General features: G+C 39.5%; 1 pseudogene; it reads left to right on the top strand.

Moving 5' to 3' along the window:
• The first annotated feature begins 3,427 nt into the window (after window positions 1–3,427).
• LOC118835442 lies at window positions 3,428–3,782 on the top strand (annotated as a pseudogene).
• The last annotated feature ends 570 nt before the right edge of the window (window positions 3,783–4,352 follow it).

Below are 4,352 nucleotides of genomic sequence, written 5' to 3'. Positions count from 1 at the left end.
GGAAACCAACTTAAAGGGGTTTGCAATCTCATTTTAATTAAACACACATATATCATTCGCTTAGTTCAGGGGAAAAAGTCAGCAGAAACACAAACAGAAATTACAAGCAGAAATTATATAAACAGAGCAAATAACACAAATCAGCAGACAGGGCTTCTAACTGTCTGTCCATAACAATACATACATAGTTACCAGAGAGAGAGAAGCACCAACATCTAGGTTTTCAAAGCCCGGGGGCTCCTTAACAGCTACCCAGAGTTACATCTGGTCAAATCACATGAACAACTCATCCAATACGTTAGCCCCAAACCAAAACGCTAGCCTCAGAGTATATATACACTTCTTCAGGGTCAGCCCACAGAGAGTATCACAACCATGTGCAAACTCATGTGACTTAAGCTTTCTTGTAACTTAAGCAGGTCAATCAAAGATTCTTGATTCAAACAAAGGCAAGACTCAATCAAAGGCTCTTGATTGCCTTAGTGCTGAGAAGCACTCCAAAAGAAAAAATAGCAAAAAGTCCCACTTTGCTTGCTATTAAAAATGGATGACCCTTACTCTCTGTGACACCTTGGGTGAATCACTTAATGTCTGTTCGTCTTTATTTTCTCATGTCTTTGAGGTCCATTTTCGATCTCATTCTATGATTCTACTATCTGTGATCCTAAGCTCTCCACCATGATAATTTACTATTGTCTCAAACTCTACAAGTCTAAAACATCATAGGTCACCCTCCACACCACCATGAAAACATGTCCTATAGATTTGTGTATTTCAATAAGCAATATTTTTATTTAGATATGCTGGAGGAAACAATAAATTCCAGGAATAAAAAAAATATCAAAAGGGAGTCAGGGAACTTGGGGAGCAAAATGGAGAAAATTAAAACTATTTTCATATCATATAAAAAAGAATTAGAACACTACAATCTCCAAAATTGTAAATTACTTAAAACACAATGGAGAGATATGTGATGGGTGTAAATTGGCTATAGCATAGTTTTAATAATGACCTCTTCAAAGGGATATCTGTCACTGTCATGGAGGACATCCAGGAGAGTCCAAAAGAAAAAGGGATTGTCTATAGATTGTGAAGTCTTCTTGAGGTCCTCACTTCAGTGAGTTTAGTCTTAACTATCCACACAGGAAAATCCAAGAGGATAAAGAATATTTATTGTCAAATATATGATTATGTTTGTCCTTCACTTTTGAAGAGGACCATGACATCAGGGAAATGATGAAATGACTTTGATTTGAATGAGGGAGGACTGTGCAAGGTCACCAGCCTCACTTTCTCCTCCAGAGTCATTTGGGTCCCGTGGCCTGATATTCATCAGGACCAACTGGAGATGGCCCAGGATGCAATGGGAGACCCTGGCCCTTTCAGGCTAAGGCCTTTTCTGGTTCTCAATTTGAGTGAGGTTAACACCCATTTGGTGAATAGGCCTCTTTAAGACATGAGTCAAGGGATACCCCCTTTAATGAGAAAAAAGAGAAAGAAAAAAAATCAGATGGGAAGGGAAGACTTTCAGGGTTTTTAGTTAAAAGAGAAACAGTTCCATTGACATTCACTCTGAGCCAGGAGGGGCCAAAAGATAGCCATTAAGTGGAACCTGGGAAGGGACCTGCTGTGCTCCAATCTGTGAGCTTCGGATTGAAATGGGAGAGAGAGGGAGGGTGAGAGAGAGAGAGAGGAAGGAATCTAGGCAGTAAACCCCTAAGTTAACTGGGGAGCTTCCAGCCATCAATATTTACCTCCCTTTGAAGAGGAAGAGAAGGAGAGATCGAGCTGAGTTACCCAACTGGCTGGGTCCTCATTCAGGCAGCTTGAACTACTCACAGGTTGTGTTCATCCCTCATTTTCAAAGAGGACCATGACATCCCGGAAAATGACTTCTTTCTTCCTTCCTTCCTTCCTTCCTTCCTTCCTTCCTTCCTTCCTTCCTTCCTTCCTTCCTTCCTTCCTTCCTTTCCCTCTGAAGCTCACAGATTGGACCACAGCAGGTCCCTGCCCAAGCTCCATTTAATGGCTATCTTTTAGGCCCTCCTGGCTCAGAGTGAATGTCAGTGGTAACTGTTTCTGTTTTGACTAGCCACCCTGAGATCTTCTCCTCCTATTTGATTTTTTTTCTTTCTGTTTTTTTCTCACTAAATGGGTCATGCCTTGACTCAAATCTGGGATATCTATGATATGAATGAGCAGCCTGTAGAGCTAATCCATCATTAGTGTGTGTATATGCACAAACATATATTATATATACAACGCGTGTCTCTGCATGTATACATTATGTATACATATACTATTATGTGTATTTATATGCATAACCATATATTACATGGGTGCATTTATTATATATTTTATATATATATATATATATCTTTTTACATGATAGATATTCTGGACAAAGCCTGAAGATTGTCAGTGCCGTAGGACAATGAAGTGATTAGGAGGGAGAAAGAAGGCCAGACCACGTCTGGGCTATTGTATAGCATTTTCAATGAAAGACTTCCAACTTTCTCCCCAAAATAAATATTTCTCTTTTTAACATCAGTATATTTGCAGAGGATCAGCATTGTATAGTGACCTGAGTCAGAAAGACCTGGGTTCAAGTCTCTCCTCTGACACATACTGCCCATGTGACCCTAGACAAGTCACTTAACCTTTCAGGGCCCCACCAGGTACTTTAAGACTATAAGATATGGTGAAGAAAGAAAGTCTTATCTGCATTGGTAGAAGAAGTTCCTCATCAGGAACTTCCTATGTCAGTGTAATCACTGGTCCTATTCTTCCCCACCCCCACCACCATCAAATGCTTCTTGTCAAAAGGCTATATTGTCTAAAGTCATGAAATATCATGATTTCCAAAGAATTAAAATTACATATCACCCCAAAGGGCAACAGGAAGACACATGGTGAGTGAAAATAGACTGCAGCACGTCACCAAAGATAAAATAAGTACAAAAAGTGGCATAAAAATATCATTAGAGATACATGCCTGAAAAAGCAGAAAGGCTGGTCATCTGGCAAGAGTGAAGGATAACAGATGGGCAGCTTGGTGCTGCCAGCTACTGGTATCCACAGAATGTTAAAGGATTTAAACAAAGGCCTCCAGCACATTGGGTAAATTTCCTATGGAGGGCTTATGGGGGGACATGGACAAGAACCACAATAAAAAAGCTTGGAATGGTTGTGATTTGCCCTAAAGGAATCAATACTCATGTTGATTAAATCCAGGATCCATTAAAGTATTGAGTAATAAGTAACTTTTACATAAACATAATTTTATACTTAATATTTAATGGGAAATTATCACTAGTACCTAATTTTTTTTCACATAGGTTCTATGGAACCATTTAAGAAATGCTGTCCTAGGCAGAGGCTTTCCAATGCATTATGGGACCTTCAGCCTCTGGGAGCCACCTCCTTGGGCATGTCTTATAAGTCTAACTTGAACACCCACATGCCAGGTGCATCACTGAAGCCAGTTGGGAGCAGCTATTCTCCTTCTGCCATCATGGCAACATCCACTCAGTCCTAGCAGCTCATCAATGATTACAGAACCTCGTCTCTAGGCTACACCCAGAGTACAGGCAACACCCAAGTACTACAAAAAAATGCAGAACTTCTGGCTATCATCAAAAAGCTAGGGAAAGATATCAGACTCATATGCTCAGGGAGCAAAAGTGCCATAAAAAGCAAAATGAGGCATCATTCATGTAGTCCAGGAAAGTTTGGCAGAGATAGAATGGGATGCAAGCCTTCCCATTTCCATTTCTTTGTGAAGAAGAAAGTAGTACTTCTTCCTCGGTGACTTTTAAAACATTCATCAGAATCCCATATTCTTAATGTTCTAAAAGTTTCGGTTCTTTCCCTTTTTCTTCTTCCCATCCTCAACACATAGTCTTTAAGAATAGAGGAAAAAATGGTTTTACAGTTAATGTTTGTAGCATAAGTAGTTAGGAACAACCTGTGTTGCTTTTTTTTAAAGCAATGAGACCAGAAGCTGCATGTAGAAAGGTCTGCTTATGTTGCCGCGACCATAGTTGACCAGCTTGCTAACCTGTTCGAATTTTTTGTTTTCTTCCTCTGAATATATTTAATATCACCCAAATTGTCATTCTCAGAACCTTTTCTAGGATCTCCAGCAACTTTTAAGGATTTTGTTTTTCATCAGTCAATGCAGACTGCATGTTCAACCTGGAAGTTTAGTATCTCCCAGTTGGCCAGGTGATAGTCACCCTGCTTAAAAACAAAAACAAAAAACAAAAGAACAAAAATAAAAACAGAAAAAAAACCCCAGGATTTTTGTGTGGGTAAACATTTGCATGATTGTTCATGCTTTGAAGCCAATT

This window comes from Trichosurus vulpecula, chromosome 1, assembly GCF_011100635.1.
Source record: "Trichosurus vulpecula isolate mTriVul1 chromosome 1, mTriVul1.pri, whole genome shotgun sequence".
Taxonomy (NCBI): Eukaryota; Metazoa; Chordata; class Mammalia; order Diprotodontia; family Phalangeridae; genus Trichosurus; species Trichosurus vulpecula.
Note: the sequence above shows the minus strand (reverse complement) of the source record. Positions and strands in the feature narration are given on the sequence as shown.